This window comes from Pseudopipra pipra, chromosome 4 (assembly GCF_036250125.1).
Source record: "Pseudopipra pipra isolate bDixPip1 chromosome 4, bDixPip1.hap1, whole genome shotgun sequence".
NCBI lineage: Eukaryota > Metazoa > Chordata > Aves > Passeriformes > Pipridae > Pseudopipra > Pseudopipra pipra.
In genome coordinates, this window is record NC_087552.1 from 25,391,823 (window position 1) to 25,412,144 (window position 20,322).

General features: G+C 37.9%; 1 long non-coding RNA gene across 3 annotated transcripts in view; it reads left to right on the top strand.

Moving 5' to 3' along the window:
* LOC135412971 (uncharacterized) overlaps positions 1–19,331 on the top strand; it is a 56,093-nt gene extending 36,762 nt beyond the window's left edge. For all 3 annotated transcript variants that reach the window (XR_010430054.1, XR_010430053.1, XR_010430052.1), the window contains exons 4-5: positions 15,376–15,693; positions 19,012–19,331. This is a non-coding gene — a long non-coding RNA (uncharacterized LOC135412971). The remainder of the gene's footprint in view (positions 1–15,375; positions 15,694–19,011) is intronic.
* The last annotated feature ends 991 nt before the right edge of the window (positions 19,332–20,322 follow it).

Genomic DNA, 20,322 nt, shown 5'->3' on the forward strand with positions numbered 1-20,322 from the left:
AAAAGGGAAAAAAATATTAGAGATTCACAAGCAATGTAGCTGTATGGCATGCTACCAATAAAAGCTCCGACTGACTCACCAACCAATTTAATCAGCAAATAGCTGCTGGGATTTGTTTCCCCAGATAAGCACTGCTATCTTTTTCATGCACATACACAGTGCAGTATTCCGGCCCATTGTTTCTTATTTAAATAATTTACCTTTTCCAGCACACTGTAGATTTTTTTTGTGCAATTTTCTCTCCATAAATTTCACAGCAGATTGGAGAATCAGGCCACACAAATTTGATGCACGAACCTTGTATGTCTTCCAAAATGGCTGATCAAGCTTGATCCATAACAATTTCAAAAAACAGAAGGTATATTAAACTATGTATTAGTTGTTTATAGTATGTACAGATGTTAACAACACCTGGAATTATGTCCTCTGACTTGTGAGATAATTTCTGATGACATTGAATACAGATGTGATGTATTGTCCCTCTAAACCTACTTATAAGAAAAGTATGGGCATCTGTTTGAATAAATCTCACTTTCATCCTGACCTTTTTTTCTAGTGCTAGAGAAGTTAAGCTTGTTGGTTTTTAATTTGTCTCTCAAATGTGAACTCAGTTTATTAGAGACAGAAGTAAATTTGGTGTTACAGAGATTATGTTTAGCTTTTGCAATTCTCTTATTAATTCATTCTTACAACTAATCACAGGGTGACATTGTTTTATTTTCTGAAGAAGATTGATCTCCTATTAGCATATACAGTTACTTCATGATTTGTTGCCTGAAGCTAAACTGTTGCCTTGGTAGCAAAAAATGAAGTATAGATGCCCTATAGGCCAGAACAACTAAAACACTTAGTGCTGCATTCTGCACACTTCAGTTTTGCTGTTAAATGTTAACACATACAGTCCAAATCAGAGAATAACAAATGCTGACCTCCACACCCAGGCATTTGATTTTAACATCAACACCTCAAGAAGATCCAAACTGCTAGCAGAAACCTTAACACAAAAAATGAAATATATGAAATAAACATAAAAGATGAGATCAAATACAAACATGAAATAAAAGCGCAACTTACATCCTGGTGCAATTTCTGAGTATTTATAGCTCAAAGGAGATGAAAACACACATCTTCTGTACCTGCATTGAAGGATGGTTTATGTCAGTGACCTGCACTGTGAACACTAACTTGTGCTGTGCCATATGCCTTTATGGTGACGTACAGCCCCACTCTTTGTTGTCTTCATTAATCCACAGTATTCAGAGACAGTATTTACTATTACGTTAAATAATATGTCTCATGTATTTATCTAGACTCAGATGCTGGATGCTTAAGTCTGTTAAGAGTTTTCCTCTGGCCTAATGAGGTCACTCTTTGGCTTGAGAGGTGAGGGTGTCTCTGGGCTCTTGTCACTTTCCACATTATCAACATATAACGTGTTACACATACTGGCCCTTGGCGCCAGCATGAAAATCAAATCAGCACATGGCAAAGGACATAACTCTTTTATATTTTTGAACACTAGCCCAGGATATTTCAGTTTGCCATGTCACCAAAGAGCTGAACTCCGTGCAGTAGTGGCAGGATTTCCTAGTGTGTGGCCTGTATAAATGACATTGAAGATGTTACTGAACAGCAAAGAATAAAAGCCCATACACATAGATTATCATAGCCATCCTGTTTATACTACTCGTCCTTCAGCTACTTTGTTCCTTCTATTTTTTTTATTTCAGTGAATTAAATAGTTTTCTTTCTGTATGTTTAGAGAAGTGTATTCATTTATGTTCAGCTCACTTTTCCATCTTAGAACAAACACACAATGACCCAAATATACAAATTTACACAAGATTTTATAGGGATCACAGTATGATACACAATCCTGAAAGCATTCATTCAATATGCAAGAAAGATTTTCATTTAATCTACTTTGAGGGCGGGGGGGAGAGAAACACAATGTGCCTCGTCCGTAAACTAAATTAAACTGCTTTCCATTGACTCAGGTTACCTTGGCCACTGCTAATTCTAATGCAGCCTTATTAAATCCAGGGAAGGCTGCTACAGTGAAGTCTGGGGTAGATGAAAAAGTGTTCAGATGCTATACTTCATATACGTATTTCAAATGCTGTCTTTGAAGAATGATATGTAACAGAAGCAGTGTTTAACTTGCTTGGGGAATGTACCTTAGAAAAGTCTTCTGCTGTCTAATTACTGTAAATCAAATTCATTTAAGCTAGAAAGGTCATTAGCATTTCAAGCACACACTATACCACAGCTTCTACATATTTCCTGACATTCCTATAAAACCTAGTGCTCTTGGGAAACTGATGGCTCACAGGGTTGTTTAGGAGTGAGAAACACTTTGCCTCTTGATCACTGGTCTGAATTCTGTTTAATCTGGAAGCAGCAAATAACTGTCAGTGGCTGCTGGTGTTTATGAATTAATTTCATAACTACTCTTAGTTTAGATGGAAGAAGAAAAATATCCCAATTTAAAAAAACTTTGCCTACCCTCCTTGCCCCTTATTCATTAAATCATCTCTGATGTATCTGAATCAGCATGGCACAGAAAAATACACTCTCCTACAAGAGACTGGACAGACAGAATGTCAGTGGCTATACAACTTCATCACAGCTTGCCAAGGTGACCGTATAGCTCACTGGGTACACAAAGGGTGCAGAATAGATCTACTCACTGCAGGTCAGATCACAAACTCTTCTTTCTTCCCAAGGATACTACTGTGTGCTGGGAAGAAAAATTCTCCTTTATGAATGAGCAAGACCAAGTTATGGGATGTGCTTTAAAGGTTGTTGTTTTAAGACCTGCTTTGTGGGGTGCTTCTGGAAAACATGAAGGCGTTTTTACCGCATTAACTAATTTGCTTGTGATGAAGTTTTCCTCTAAATCAGGGGTTTTTGGCAGAGCTTGTTATAAAATCCCTTTTCTTACAATTTGGCAGATATACAATCCAGATGTAGCCCCAATAGTGGTCTGTTTCCCTGGCACACAGGACTTTTAAATGTATCAGGGAAAAAATATCCTGGAGGGGTAGCAGAGGTGAGACTCCTCTTACCTGGCAGATGGATGCAAAGACTCTTTCTGTTTCTCCTTCTCTTTGCCCTCTTTCCTTTACATGCTGGACCTGTGGTAATTTAACAAAAAAGTAGTATGAATTACCTAGGAAGAATAGGCTGAATCAGAAAACGTATTACCAGATAGTTCCCACTATCTTTCTAATGCAAATCATTCTACTATTCCCCCTTTCAGACTGGTTAAAGCACTTTCCTAATGTGTTGAATGAATATATTCCTGACACAGCTAAGACAATGAGGATTATTTTATGAAACAACAGTATCTGAAGTGATGCATGGATATGTGCCATGATGTTCTCAGGCATCCTGTGATCATCCAGACTAGAGTCAAGCTCAGCACAGACCAGGATTTCCATCCATTGCATATGTCACGATTCCCACTTACTGGAAATCAAGACACCAAAGAGCGGAAAACCTAAAGAATGTTGAGTCTGACCCAACAGGCAGCTGGGATGTGGCTAAATGCAATATACCAACTATATACATCTCTCTAGTCTCCAAAAATGAAGAGCAAGTAATTTTTGAGTCTTTTTCTGTTAACCCCATAGAGTTTTAAATACTGAGAAGGAAATTCTGACTCCACTGGAGACTATGATGAACCTCCCATTGACTTAAGCAAGGATAGCACATTAATTTGGTAACAGCATAGTTTAGCTTCTCAATCTTCTGAAAGTTCTTCCTGGTTCGTCTCTGATCTACAAGGAGGCCACAGTTAACACCACCCACAGCTCTGCAGTCCCCAGATCAAAATATTTTGCTTCTGTTTTATGACATTATCTTACTGTAGTTAAGTCTAGCAGCTGCCTGCTCAGAGAGACAGAATGGGAATAAGTGTGATGTAAAATGTAAAACATTTCCAAGTCTTATATGGCAGCTTTGGTGACATTTACTGCTTCTCCCCTTCTCTTAATTAAAGGATCAGTAGAGAGAATCATTCCTCACCTAATTTTTCTGCCCCTTTATTTGCCATATGCAACCAGTTACAAAATTCAGCTCATTAAGTAACTGTGTCTCAGCATCAAGACTGATTCCACAGGGACCTGAGACTGATATTAATGACTATTTTTAATTAATTTGCTATAGGATGGAAATTGTTGAGAACAAACTCAAGATACTTTAAGTTAGGAAGGCATGGCAAATTATTTAAGGATAAGATTAAAGTGCATCACAGTGAATGAATGAGAGAACCAGACACAATCAGTGGGGCAAAATATGAGTAGTAGCTGACATCCCAATAGGAGACGGAGTATTCCAGCCTTCTCAAGTACAGTTTGTAAGAAACCAGAGAAAAGTAATGTGCGTTGGAGAGGCTTTCTGGTCATTATCTGCTGCCTAAAAATGGTTCTGAATTAGGTAGACGCTGTTGTTATGTCTGTATGAATGTACCAAGTGTCTAAACGGGGAACTAATTTCAGCACTAGCTCATTACTGTTTATACTGTTGAATTGTTAGGACGGTGTCTGACATGAATTTGGTCCACACGAATTAGCGCTGCCCCAGACAAGGACACAGTGTGGCTCAGCAGTAGGACAAGGTCCATTTTCTGTAGGTAGCAAGGACAGATTATACCAGAAGACCTTAGTCATAGAGTTATAAGCTCCAACATGATCTGCCAGAGGACAGGCCATGGCTTTACAGTGTTTATTAGCGTAAAGAGATGCAGCCCATACGTTTGCATTGTGGCATGCCTTTGGAGGAAAACTGCATCTGCAACAAATCTATCCATGTCCCCTCTTTGTAAAATAAAGTTGTTGTTGTGCCTTGGAAGGAGCGACAGATATTGTACAGAAATACTGACAAATAAGAAGGCTTTTATTACTTCAGACCATACAGAACATAGCCTCACTACATGTGTCATAAGAGCCGCAGCAACCAGCTCTGAAGAAGCAAATTAATGCATGAAGCAGGATGAATGTTTCCCCAGCCAGGAGACATAATCCCAGACATAGATGTCTTTTCATATTTAATGATTTCTTCTGAACATATTTGTAACTTCAATAAGAATGACAGAGCTGTCTCTGCTGGATCTTGAAATAATAAATTTCTAAAGTCTTGACCAAAAGATCATATTGCTAAGGTGTGTCATTCCCAGCCATCACTGGGCATATGGGAAGCACTGCAGTGAAACATGTGTGCAATCTCTCATTTAACTGTAAAATGGCCAGAGTCTAGCACCCATTGTGTTATTCCAAGCTGAGGAACAAGCCTCCTGCCTTCCTGCCTCATGTCCACAAAGCCAGAATGCTGACCTTGCCGTCCAAGTTGTTGACCTTCAGGTCTTTCTTCAGGCTGTGTTGTTTTGCCTGGTCTCTGAAGGATGAAAGATGCAGTTTATGTTGAGTTTGCAAGTTCCTGTTTGTGAGACCTGCATTATTTTGATGACAGCTACTTTTGTAATGCATAGGATGTCTAAAACATGCGATGGGCAGGGTTTTTTAAGTTTCTTTTTACACTACTATGTTTAAAAGGTTTATTTTCCCTGTCAAATTTAGCTATCCTTTCAAAAGCGCAAACACTTCTTGATAGGACAGCAAACGTACGTGTAAGAAACTCCAAATCGTTTCCTTCGCCCACTCCCCATTTTAGATCATCTTTCACATGAGAACAGCTTCCCTCCTCCTCACTCACCTCCTCCTCCAAAAAAATTTCTGACATCTGTTCCTTTACCTCTCTAGCAGCCACTCTCCCCTCATCATTTGCCTTTTATTTTATGGTATCCACTTGTGCACTTCAACTCTGTGGTCCTTGAGGCATGAGCTGTTATGTGTGTTGCGCTTCTAACCCTTTGAAAAGCATCTTAAATATTATAGACATTTACAGCACAATATAAATGATAATGTAGTTAGACTGGAAAGGCAATTCCCTAGTTAACACCTCCCACATGTGGTGATTAAGTACTAGGCTCAAAAGCATATAGCAAACCCAGTGCAGATACATTTCTAGAAAGAGACTGCAAATTCCTAACTCCAGATGGTCTGCAGTTGGTGAATAATTACATGGATTGTTTGGTGCTTCACTAATCAATCATGACAGAAACAAGGAGAAAAAGCATGTCTTGGTAAAGGAAAATGTCCTTTGGAAAAACCACAAGTTATCATTTTATGCATTTGATCTGCTCATCAAACATCATTTTTTTCCCTTTTCTGGTATTATGCTGTTTTAATTTTTTAAGAATAAGTCCAGAAAAAGCAGTGAGGGTTTTTTCCCCTATGAAATACACAAGAGGGGAGGCTGAACAGCATCAGCATGACTGAAAGGCTGCATTTTATTTCAAAGACTGCAACAATTAATCTCCTGCATTACATTTTGGAGACCATGAAGCCTTCTTCAAATGTTTCTGTAATATCAGCACAAAACCTGCAATTCAGCATGTAGAAAAACAAGGACTGGAAGGGAGAATGCCCATGTCCAAATTTCTTTCTCACAGCATGAAAATGGTTTAATTAAAAAAAAAAAAGTAAATACCTAAATCAGACCATAAGCCATGAATATGGGATCAGCTTCAACTGAAACACAAAGTCCAACACTATCTTGATTACATACTGCCCAGTTTAATTTGATCTCTCTGTGTATCAAAAGAAGAGAAACAGTACAATTATGTACATAAAAGATAGAAAGGGTGGATGAAGATACTGCAGGGATCAGAAGTAGACAGGCAATTTGGTTGGTTTACTTGGGGGGGAAGGGTATGATGGGAAAAAAAGTACTATTGAATCCATGCATTCAGATATCCTTGAGGTTTCTTGCACTAATGTATAGTATTTAAGTCTCAAAGAAACAAACTGCACAGCAGTAGACACAAAAAGATATAATGAGTATAATAAACTGTGTGGCTGTTGCTCAGAGTTTGGACATAAGAGCAACAGAGAGCAGAGATGCAATGTGTTGTATTTCAGTCTGTCTAGATTTTCCATCAAATAAGCAAAACTAGGGGTTTTCTTTAAACTAGTTGTTTGGGGGTTGTTTTTTTTAAATTACTGTAAGCATGACTCAGAAAAATACCAGTGGGCAATATAGAAAGGCTGTGAAAGCAGTGAGGTAAAAAGAACAGAATAACTGGATTTCAAAGATCTAAAAGTACAGAAGATTTATCCATATTAAAGCTAACTAGTCCATTAGAGTCATGTAGCATATAATTAACCTGATCTTCCTAGAGAGGACAGTTGCCAAAAAGTGGGTACTGCACACTGATGACATTAATGCTTCCTTCTACTACCAGCTAAGTAATTTAGAATAAGATCTATATAAATTATGTGCATATACTGCTTGTGGTGGTGCTTTTGCTGATGTTTTAGAACATAGGCCTGGAACATAGGCTAAGCTATCAAAGTATTGATCCATGTGCAATGGGAAGAAAATGAGGTGAAGAATAAGCTTTTATCTGCTTTTCTTTCCTTCATTACCTTGGACGTAAAACGTGTTGAAGAGAGTCCTAAATAGAACAGTCACTAATCTTTTACTGTTCCAAATGATCAAAGTTGCAATAAGTTCCTTTTCGTATATTAACACAATCACAGAATCAAGGTTGGAAGAGACCTTCAACCTGGTACCACCATAATCACCTCTAACCCATATTCCCAAGTGCCACATCTACACATCTCTTGAATACTTCCAAAGATGGTGACTCCACCACCTCCCTGGGAAACTTATTCCAATGTCTAACCAGTCTTTCAGTGAAAAAAAAATTCTAATATCTAATCTGAACCTCCTCTGGCACAACAAGGCCGTTTCTTCTCATCCTTTCACCTGAGACACGGCAGAAGAGACTGATCCCACTTGGCTACAACCTCCTTTCAAGTAGTTTTAGAGAGCAATGAGGTTCCCCCGAGCCTTCTCTTCTCCAGGCTAAACAATCCCAGCTCCCTCAGATGCTCCTGTTTTCACCTGTTGAACTTTTGTACTTTACTAAACATTTCTAGGATTTCTTACGCTTTTCTCTGTGGGAAGATACAGCTGAATTGGAATTCTGCCTCCTTTTAAATACCTTTGTAGTTGAATCTGGAAGTTTCCAGATAACAGATTATTATATATTCCTTCTGCAGTTGATCACTAAGTAAGCTTTGCTTGCATCCTATTTGTGGTCAGTACACAGGTATTTCATTCCCTCCCACATTAAGGTCCTCAATGTGGTTTTCACTCCTGGTTTTCCCTAACTCCAACATTTGCTGCCTATTATCTAGGACTGCAGCTTGCCTTGTTATCTCATTGGCACATCTGACTTCTTCCCTGGGGCAGAATGAGGGGTGGTGGGGAATGGGACCATTCCTTTTTAGTTTGCAAATTCTTTCAGAGCTTCTCTCAAAGAAAATTCTCTATACACTTTGAAAAATTCTGTGCAGCATATGCTACTGTTCACATGCTGTCTAATGAAATGGTTGCTTGCTGCTGTTCACAGATGTTCGGAGCACAGTACTGACTTATCGGGATGAGTTTATTGGCAGTTCATACTTGGCAGTTTTATTTCATAGCCCATTTGGGTTAACTGACTACTCCTCTATGTCAATACCACTAATCTCTTCTGGACAGACATCACATAGGTTTTTCTGTGTCTGGACAAGAAGCAATTAGCTGCTGAATGTCCATCTTTTGACGTTCTAGAAGACAACAACTTGTCTTTTGACTCAGGGTGTTCTTTGCTTGCTACATGTTCATACTTCAGCATCACTTGGCTCTTAGTCATGATGCCATAGCCATCTATACAAATATCTTGGACATTCAATTTAGGTGTTAAATGAAGAAGGAATGAACATGAAGGCAAGAAAGTTCAACCAGATGCCTCTTTCATCCATTAAACCAAGATGAGTAGTCATTTCCCATTACTCCTTTTGGAGAGCCAAACATCCGACAGCCAAACTTTCATAATTAGGTCCCCAATTGCAAGGGTGGTATCTTTGCTTCATTTTTAATGAATGTCTCTTCAAGCTGTTGATAGAACTCATCAACTGCATCTTTGTCATCTGCTGTCGTAGGAGTGTTAATCTGTGTGATCGACGTACTGACTGGATTTGCTAGAAAAAGAACTGTAATGATTTTATTGCTGATTGGATCATGTCCAAGCATATACTTTGATATCCTCTTGGATGTGACAAACACAGTGCAAGTTTCTTCTAATTTTTCTGAGTTTAAGCAGCAGCCCAAGTAGCTGTTCATCATCCTAGAATGGCACCTATTATTCCACTGCAGAGCTGATTCTGTATTTAACTACTTCAGATTTTTCCAATTCTTTTGTCAAAATAATGTGGGTTTTTTCCCCCTTGCATTTCATGTTCTTACATTAACGCTTGGTATGCAGAAGATTGGTGGTATAATCTTCAGGCATTAACTTCCTAGAGTTTTGGTAGAATCACAAATACTCTTTATGACTTCTTCTGAGCTCTAGTGTCTTCCATTCCATCACGGGAGAAAGATAAGAGGATGGATCTGCTGGCCATTGCTCTGCCATGCTCTTTTTCTAACTCAGCAGTCTCTCCCAATCTCATCTATGTAGCAATGCACATCTCCTGAAGTTTTTCAACCTACCTGTACCATGATCAGCATTTGGAGTTTGCACACTCTACTGATCCTGCAAGTAATGAACTTCTCATTTGACAAGAATCAAGTGACTTGGTGAATATTTGATCCACAAAAAAAGAGGGGTCAAAGTAGAATTACAAAAGGGACGAAAACATGGGTTTGGTAACTGATGAAGTGGGTCATGGAAGTTGGAGGAAGTACAGAACATTGGAAAACCCAAGGAAGATTTTGAATATTAAACAAGTTACTTAAAGGAATGTATGTAGTAAATGTTCCCTATCTGCAAGCAGGAGTTGGGTGAGCACTGGGAAACCTCAAAAATGTAGCAGATCTGGTTAACACATCTATAGACAATCTTCTTTTGCATCTCATAACATTTGATATTTATATTTGATCTAAAAACATGGCAAGTATCAAATTACTTTAAATCAAGACCCTACTAAAACTGAAGGTATGACTCCAGTTGATTTTTAAACTGATTCTCTTCCTGTTACAGTGTGTTCCTCTTTTGAAGGTCCTCCTTTGCTACAGAGCACAAAATGACTGGTTAAAGGAGAAAGGAAAAAAAAATCCCAGAACAATTTCCTATTCTTTCCTGAATGCTTACATAATATTTTAAACATGTTTGTCTGAGGAGAAACAAATTTTACTTCTAGGGAAAAAACTGCCACTCATGTATCACTAACTCACTGTGCTTTTCTGGGGTGCAAGTCAAAGCAGAATTTGGGATATTTCTGTGTTCTCTTCATAATTTTGCATTCTATTCCTCAGTGACTTTCCTAGCTTCATCTTCAGGACTGTTCTCATATACATTTTTAAAATAATTTTTTTCTTCCTTTGGATACCTGTGGACATGATATTGCAGAAAAAAAAGAGTGAGGTGTCAATACTTTCAGTCCAGTCAGTAATTTCTTCCATGAATCTCTCTTCCTGAGAAAAAAGAGACAAATGGCAGGGTCAAAGGCTGCCTTTTCTTAATCATTATGAGATGTTGTTAGGACATAGTGTCTGCTTTTTTGTCTGTTTACCTGAACACATTAGAATTTCTCTCTTAAGGAACTGTTGACTCTAAGCTGTGATGCAAATATTTTAGGACATTGTAGATATCACCAGAAAAATTCCTCTGACTCCACCCACTGGTCTAACTCACTGTCACACGTCAGGTTCTACAGCTGCCTAGAGGCTCTCTATATGACCATAGAAACCTTCAGATCATGACTAAGTGATTTTGAACCTGGTGCTGGCAATCAAAGTAGTATTTGCTTAGTCTGTTCTTGTCAGGTTCTTCATGTACTTCAGGGCAATCCTGTACTGCAAGAAGTCCTATTGATTTAAATAGACCCGTTTGCTTGGAATGGCTGCACATGAGATTTGAAAATAAAAAATTGCTACATCTAACCTTTTCTCAGAAGATTTAATAGATTTATGTAGCCACATGTTTAAACTGCTTAGAATGATATCCTGGTACTCTAGAACAATGTTTTCAATATGTACAACATAAATCCATAACCTCTACCTCATTTATGAAATGTAGACAACTACTTTTTTCCTTTTAATTTTTGCATCATGGTCAGCAAATATGATCTTTTATGACAGATACTCACCATAGTTAAAACAAATCATTATAATTCCAATTACCGACAATTAAAATACAACAGTAGTGTAATTCATTTCAGACACAGTTCGTTCTTCTCAGGGTCTACAGGCTTCTAGTTGCAGTATCATAATAATCTATATGAAGTAAACAGAAATGCAAAAATATGAATGAGGATCAGTGACGAACTTGGAGAAACCCCTTGGCTGGATCCTATCTCAGGCAAGTCTGAAAGTAGCTGCAGCATTGTCAAATCTTACACAACTCATTTTTTAATAGCCATATTATTATGTGCTTTATTATTTTTGTTGAATTGTGAGTTTGGGGCTTTTTAATTATTCATGAGAACATGGAGAAGAGTCCTTATCTTTAGGAAAATTTTTAGGAAGATATTTTTTCTCCTGATGTCTGGCTTAAACTTCCTTTACTACAACTTAAGCCTGTTACTTTTGTCTTATCCATCACAGAGTCCAAAATATTGTCCTTCTTTTGCAGAAAGTTATTAAGCATTTGAATAATATCAGTGATTCTTCATTCTTCCCACCTCAAGTCTGACCATTATTTAAACAGTTTATGTGTGTAAACCCAGGCTCCAGAAATTGCTTAGCTGGGTGGTATACTGCTTACATCCCTTTGCCAAAGGGAGAGTTCAGGCCTACAAAGCCATTGTCAATATCAGACATTAGACTTCTAGGAACAGGGTTGTTGCAATTGCCAACTTCCACCAACAGTCTTTTCAGTAGTCTTCTCATTAACAGCTTCAACTAGAGCAGGATGTTTTTGTATTTAAAAGTCAGCCAACTCAGCTGTTTACCACTGATATGCAACAGGGACAAATGGCCAAGTGCCGAAAGCACTATATAAATGCAGATTATGTTTATAAGATTTACCTAAGCAACATACTTCCAGAAAAAACATCCAGACACTACTAAGCACCAGTTCATGGAAACTCTTCAGGAAATCTACATATTGAAGTATTTTATGAAACATGAAGGGCTTGTGGGTATAGGAAATTCAGAACAAGGCTTCCCTGTATTTAAGTGGGGTGGAGAATGAGAAAACTGAAACATGCTAACTGCTTTCTAAATACTGACAAAAGAGATTTATTCTAATGGATTTTCCAGTGAACAATTTTGAAGTTCTTACCCAGAACTTACATTTACCCAGTCTCCAAATTTCAATGAGATCTCTACAGAAGAAATAGCAATTTTTGTGGACAATTTATGCTTGCACCCATGAACCATACCTCTTGTCAGGAGGACATGAATTCTTAAGAGGAAAGTATGGTCTAACAAAAAACAGTAAATACAGGTATTGATAACTGGAAGGCTGCCTGATAAACCAGGAGGCTGCCTGATAACTCAGCGAAGTTGTGTTCCTCTGTGCTTTGTACAGGGATCCTTCCCCTCTCAACCTCCAGAGACAACCGATCTTTCAAGAAGAGAATTCTGAATAATAAGAAATGTACTCAAGTAGAAGTGAAGGGAGGAGCACAAAAGGGAAATGATTCATTACCTTAACTGAAGTAGAAGAATAACCCATTCATATGCAAGGTCGTCTGTTGTTCTGTGTCATTGTGCTAATGAATCACCGTTTGTTTATACATTGGGAGTAGTACCTTACCAGTAGAGAGAGGAAACAGAGACTGTTTGTAGCAGGGATTATGCCAGTAATTTTAGTGAAAACTTCTAATTTCAAAACACCTAACTGAAGAAAGGGCTGTATTCATATGTAAACCTGCAGAGACTTTCCCACTTTTTTGGACTGTGTGCAATTTAAACATATTTGTCTTAGTGCCAGATCTGTGGCCAACTGATCTGAAGCAGAATTTGACAGTGCAGACACTGATATATTATGAACTGCCAAAAGTACAAACTAGGGAGCACAATGTTTGTGCTTTTTCTACAGCTAGAGTGTTCATTAGTGGTTTAGAGGAGAAGAGAAATGGAAAGGCTGTGACAGGGAATAACTTTACTGGCAATATGACTAATGTATGCTTTAATTTTCCTTCTAAATGTCTTAAGAAATAAGTTACCTCAACTATGAGCCATTTATTCCAATAAGTCTTAATTTTTATATTGCAGAATTTTTCATTATACTCACATGTTGCCAAAGAATCTGAACAGAGAGAATCTCTTAGCTTAAATTCCCAAGAGGTGATCTCTTGATTTGACTAGACCAGTTGCTGCTCTCAGAAGAAGACTGTTTTCTGAGTTGTTCTGTGGATAAGAAAATCTAAAGGTCATGTGAAATCCTACGATTTAACTAAACAAGTGCCGAATTCCAGTTAAAGCCTAAGTGACAGAAGTTTAGGAATATTTTTCTGATAAAACCTGTTTTTCTTCCACAACATGATAGAATTCTCTCTCCCTTTTTTTTTTTTTCCTTTATTCACGTGATTTGAGATTTCCTCAGGGCCAAATTTCAAGGTCTGAATGAAGTTTTTTGAGCTGAGCACTTCCTTGGGAATCACCGTGAGATTGGGATACAACCTGTTGTGGATGAGCTGATTGCAATGTTCAAACATAAATATCACAGGCCACGTTTTGTCAGTTTCCTCAGCTGAGAACTCTTGCATTAAATGCCAAACTGGGTTGGAACCACATAAGTAAAGGTGGCAGAATTTCAACGTTTGCTTTAGGAACCCATTTTCAATCATGGTCAGTGTGTTTGGGAATCCCTTGCCTAAAAGAATACATTTTTTAAGGCTTGACATTTTTTAAGGTTTGGAAAGAAAAGCTTTCTTTATTAACCTGATAATTGTAGAAAATTGAAGTGTTGGAAAGATTAATAATTACACATTTATGGGAGAATTACAATCAATAGCATTGCAAAATGTCTTTTTCTCCCCACTTTGTCACAGGAGCCCACTACATGGATGCTTATCTAAAAGACTATAAAACAGAACCGGCAAAAACAGGAAGCTGGATTAATTCAAGGGCATTACTTCTCCTTAGTTACTGTTTAAATAACGTGTGATGGATGAGGAGTATGTGCAGAGCACAGCCTGTATTTTTAACAATTGTTCTGAAAACTGCAGCGGATCACTTACATGTTTCATGCAGCACAATTGCGGGGTTTCCCACTGTATTTTGCTTCCCAATGTTCAGAAGTAATGCAAGATTTAACAATACATTCCTTCAGACCTCCACTCATTTTCACAGAAAAAAACCCAAACACCCAGGAAACAACAGGTTATCACAACTTAGTGAAACCTGAATAACAAAGGTAGCACTGCAGCGCTTCAACTTTCAATGTCAGATCTATGAGCAGTATCTGTGGGCAAATAACTACCACAGAAGGAACAGAGGAGCGACAGGAATAAGACAGATACTTCACTTACTACTCTGTAGAGCCACATACCTCTGGAAAGAGCCTGGCACTGTCCATCTCTCTGTATCTGATGTACCTGAATGTTCCACAGCTCTTCAGACCTGCTAGTTGTTACAAGGGATCAAGCTTATGTTACTGCACAGCTTTGCATGTGAACCGTGAGCCCTAGATTTGCTTTATTACTGCTTCCTCTAAATCTCTCAGAAACAAGAAGGGAGAGAACTCCCAATGTCCAGGTGATCCTGTCAAACATCCAGTTTTAAGGAAAAAGCATGGAAGATACTGTACCAAATTAAAGACACAAAAGAGTCAACCAACAAGAAACAAAAATGGCACACAGGATTGATACACAGTACATGCATAAAATTATAGTTCTTTTTATGAATTAAAAAAAAACAAACAAAGAAAGTGTATGGTTTAGGAAATGGTAGGAATAGAGATGAGTGAACTAAAACAGATAAAAAATATTTTAATGTTAAGTTAAACTGAACAGAACTTTGAACAGTTCCATAGTAGGCAAATGGATAAATTATTACTACTACACACTTTCTCTAGTTGTAAATTTATTCAAAGAGAGTAACAACATTTTCTTCTTTTTTTTTCCCTAAAATTTTAAGGGAAATTACGTGGTATGCACTAGACAAATAAATAGTAGACAAGTAATTGTGCTGGTTGCTTAAGGTTTTGATGCTTAAATATATTCACTACTTCATAATTTTGCAGACTTATTCATAGACTTTCACTTAAGTTTAAACCCCTGCTTTACTTTGATATAGCTCTGGACTAATAACTTTTATAAATAGCTTGAAGAAACTTTGCCTTTTTTTTCTTTTTGGTTTCCCTATTAGGCTGTCTATCCTGTAAGAGGATTGCAAAAATAAATTCAGAAGGTAAAGGAAGGAACTCACTATAATCTTCATCTTCTGATTCAAGACGGGGAAGAAAATAGAAAAGACAGTATAAGTAAACTTACCTGGATAAAAACGGAGCCGTTGATAAAGATTTGGAACAACCTGGCTAAACTCTAAGGTCTTGATATGTCAGCTCTGTGCAACACCATTAGAAAATTTAAGAGGAAAAACAGGTTATGCTCAAACATTAATTCTACAGGGAAGAAGGAGTCTTCCCCTCTTTGCAGAAGTTCCAAGGGACTTGGAAAGCTTCAGGTATTTAGTCTTCTGCTTCTTTTCATTATCTACTTAATCATAAATATACTAAGATCTACCATCTGTATGTCTTGGGCTAGCCACAAAAAATAAGCCCTTATTTATGTCTTGAATACTAGAAGATATTGCTAACTCTTGCAACTGCAGTTGAACCTTGTCTTTTCACATTAGCTAGCCAGTAGACTGCACATGTTACTCACACCGAAGCAGTTCAGTAAGACTGTCTTCCCCCTACTCTCTGGACCTACCCATCAGCTGGTGGAGAAGACAGGACTTCTTTTGGGATAGAACATTTCCATAGTCTTCCTGCTGTGCCAATTAAAAAGTTTAAAAAATGAAGTCTATACTAATAAAATAGTCAGGGACAGAGTGTGTTTTCAAGCTTGGCTCTCTCTGATCTTTACAGATGATTAACTAAAACTATCCCTGGCATGGATTTGCCCTGTAGTAACTTGTGTTCTTCTAAGCATTTCCAGGGATGTTTAAGGTGTTAACATGGCCCCAGAGCCATTTCCAGAAGCAATTTAGACAGAATGCCAAATATAGATATGACCTATACGGGGCATACACACCACTATGCACCTTATGACTCTCTTCAGACTACAGGAAAGAGCAGATAGCAAGGCATGTAGGAAGATTAGGGCATCAGCACAAACGAAAAATGGGCATCTCATCATATACTGGGCCACAGACACTTATGTATTACCTATGGATGTGTTAACTTCTCTTGGCTGTTCTTGCAGAACACCATGGGCATACGTGATATCCATTCCAGGCAACAGCGTTTCACCTTTCCTTGAAATGTGTGATGTAAGGCAGAGAGTAGTGCAGTTATTAGGACATGTATGCAAGTTTTATAAAGGAGTGTGCCAGAGTTCACTGAACAAATTGTATCATTAAGTGTCTTAGAGTAATGCACATCTGAAAATCACTGAACTGCAAGATAATAATGTTTAGTAGGCCAGTGAAGCATAAATACATGCGTTGTTAAAATTAGTTTCTTTTAAATGGGACAAATAAATACGTAGCTCTTATAAAGAACTTGTCTACTCATTTGGAGAAAAAGATATGTTCAAATGTAACTTGATTGAAAGGGATCATCTTGAATGTCAGTGTATTACAGAGTAATTCTATTAAAGAGCTGAATTCTACATTTTTGCCCCTGCTAGGGATGTTAATCAGTTCCTTGATGTGATATTAGTTGCATTTAACCTGAAAAGAGATGGATTCAGTCATGCATACATGACTAACTCTGTTAAAACATCAACAGAACTGAAAATCTCCCATCTAGATGTTAACTGGACTACACAAGTAACAAAAGCCATGCTTTGAGATTCAGAGGCCTAAAATGTCAATAATCGCACTGAGTCTGTGACAAAATCAGTAACTGCAAAAGATGACAATGTGTACTTAATTGAAATGGGAAAAAAAGAAAATACAAAATAACCCTTTTTACAATTTAGCCTATACTGTAAAGATTTTCAGAGACAGAGCTGTCATTCAAAGAAAGTGGCAATTAAGCAGCAATTAAGCACAAATTAACAGATGTCAGTTTTACCAGGTATTTTACTCTTAGGTACAAACTTACACTTTGGAATTAGACCTCTCTCTTGGCAAAAGCCTTAAATTTGCTTTGACACAAGGGAGATTATGAGAAGGAGTTAACTGTACCCTGATATTTTAAAAACTTAGAGGATAACTGACTTCATTGTCTGATGGAACACAGTTGATACCACTGTGTACTAGTGAACTCAATACCACTATTTCTTTCTGCCCTGATGTCTTCTTGATTTTGCAGAGCAGAAAAATTTTTTCAAAGGAAGCAGAGCAGAGTGCATTTCTCATAGAGGTCCAATTTTTCCCATGTTCTTCTGGTTTGTATGCACTGGGTGGAAAGAGGTTCTGTGTTCATCAACTTGGTTGACTTAGTCAAGTTTCCCAATCACTAGAGCAAGGTTTAAGGATCAGTATAAAGATACCCTTTGCAGCATTAGACTCTTTTGGATATCCATTCCCCCCCTGGCCTCCAGCTGTCAGTCAATAAGGGTATAGAATCCTTGCAGTGTTTGTGACATAATGGGCATCCATCCAAATTTATAAAATGGCACTAGATGCTTTGGTTTAAGTATCTGCACATAGATAATTACCTAAACTTGAGGTATTTGAAGTGGTTTTCTGTGCTGCCAAACTGGATTTGTTAAAATCAGATCAAGTTAGGTGCAACACATAGGTACTCTTTCCTTTTTCAGTGATGAAAAGGTGGCTGAACTAGAATGTTTTCCACATGAATTCTTCTTTTTCCTCTCCCTTCATTACAACTTATTCTTACAAGAAGAATGTTGTTACAGAGGCCAAACATTTGTCCTGAAGGCATTACAGAAGGCTGTCATATCTTTTGCAGAAAACACCCTGACATAAACACACTCCTGCTTCACTCCATCAGTGAGTTTCATCCCTCTTCATGTCATGGCTAGAGGCAACTTGGGACACCCTGGACTCAGAGTCAGGGGTTTGGAGTGTTTTTTTTAAGATCAATAGTAAGATTTTAGTTTTCCTTGTCTTCGAGTGCACTGGAAACCAAAAACCCAAACCACCATGCTGGGGAATCTGCTTATTGATAAATAATGCGTCTTCTGGATGTGGCATGAGTTACTGAGGTTTCACAGTTTAATTGCTATGCTAGTATAATCATATAGCCAATGCCTCAGCCTAGGAATTAAAAGTATATTGGTCGGTACTGTGTTTGAAAGAACTAGCTTAACAGACAGAAGATAGTTTTATTTGCTGTTACTAATGGCTCCCTACCAATTCTATGAATCGTAAAAAGTTGTAACCTTTGAAAACACAACCCCTTACCTGAGTAGTGAAGCAGCACAACAGACCTGCAATCCATTTCCAATAGCCTGTCCTCAGTCAATTTACAGTTACAGAGCGTGTAGATTGTTTCATTCTAGTTTAATATTTTAATCTAAAAATTCACCAAATCTTTAAAGTCAGAGAATTCTGCCTGACCTATTAAATCAGTAGCCGAGATGAAAAAAACTAAGAGTGAGTAATAAATCCCTTATTTAAATAATCCAAGTTCTCTCTGGCTGATTATTCAATATTTCAGTGTACAATCATGTGTGCCCCAAATACATAACTCGAAACACAAATGCTTTAGGATTTCTATCTCCCAGTTTGTATCACAGTGCTACTGTAAGACAGTTTTCCTTAATTAAAAAAAAATACTAAGACTGACTTACACTGCTATGAAAAAAACAATGCATTAGGCCTTGCATTTCCTTCCCCTTAAACTCTGGCCATTGTTCTTTGTAGGTAACATTGGGCCCTTTTGAGCATCAAGGGCTGTGTCCTCTGAGGTTGAAAGAAAATGGAAAACTAATCCTCCTGGATCACACTCTTTGGCTCGGGCAGTCAGCTTGCACCAATCTGAATTGAGCTGGAATGATTGCTTTCAACAGGACTTTTGGGTTTGCCTTCATAACTCCCACAGCCACTTAACGTCAACAGGATCCCCACTGGAGATCACTAGGCTTGCTATCTGTTTCCCACCAGTGATATCATTTGATTACATGCAGTAAAACACACAAGAGAACAAGGCAAAACCTTCTTCTGGAGGCACAGTTGCTGAGGAAACCATCCAATAAAACAAGGAAACAAAAAAAATCCAACCATGGTCAATTTTCCTGGGAGCATTCATAGCATTGATGCTATTTTGTCTTGCACTTCCAAGGAAACTGCTTTTTCCTTACAAGTTGTATTGGTTGATATGCCTATTTTCTATCTGTCATTGCATCCCCACACTTACTTTTGAACACAAATGTAAAGCAAACGCACAGTCTAATGCCATGTGTCCACACATTCATTCCAGTATGCTTCAGAAAAGATAATAAGTGGAGTTTGTTTTAGCTATTGCACCTGAAAGGTCTGTGTACCAGTAAGACCTGGTGAACTGAGTGAGGAAGTAGAAGCAGCAGAAGGAATTTGACAGATGAAAATCAAAATGATCTCCCTAGGAAACTTCTTGCAGCCTGAAAACCTGTCTTAGAGGTCTACTTTTTACTGCTAGTCTCAGCAACTCTGGAGATGTTATCATTTAAAAAACATTAACCATTCTTCTAGCCTCTGCAGTCTCAATTGCTTTAAACTGCAGTGAACAAAATAGGTCAGGTTCAAGCTTGCAAGAAACTATCATACCTGTGAAAATTTCCAAATGCTTATGTCTGTAACCCTGTTTGGCTTGACTGAATCCTCTGTAAGATCTGTTTTGCATCTCTTTACTTCATGAGCTCAACTTCATATGAATCTAAATCATATCTTGGTATTATGATTGAATAGAGCGGGTTTTTTCAAATATTCTGTTACTCTTTAACATTGCATAAGACTACTGTGTTTATTTACAGTGGCTGCTGTTACCAGGTTGTCGAAAGCCACAGATCTTCCTAAATTTTCCCAATATTGCAGAGTTTGAGTAACTTCTGTCAGCAAACATCATCACCTCAGAGTAGTATAGATAATCATATAGCAGTGAATGAAGACTTCTAAAAATGTGCGTAAGAATTCTTGTCCTAATTTTAGCAAACTGCAATTATTTCTCAGCTCAAGTGCCCATGAATTTCTCCATTA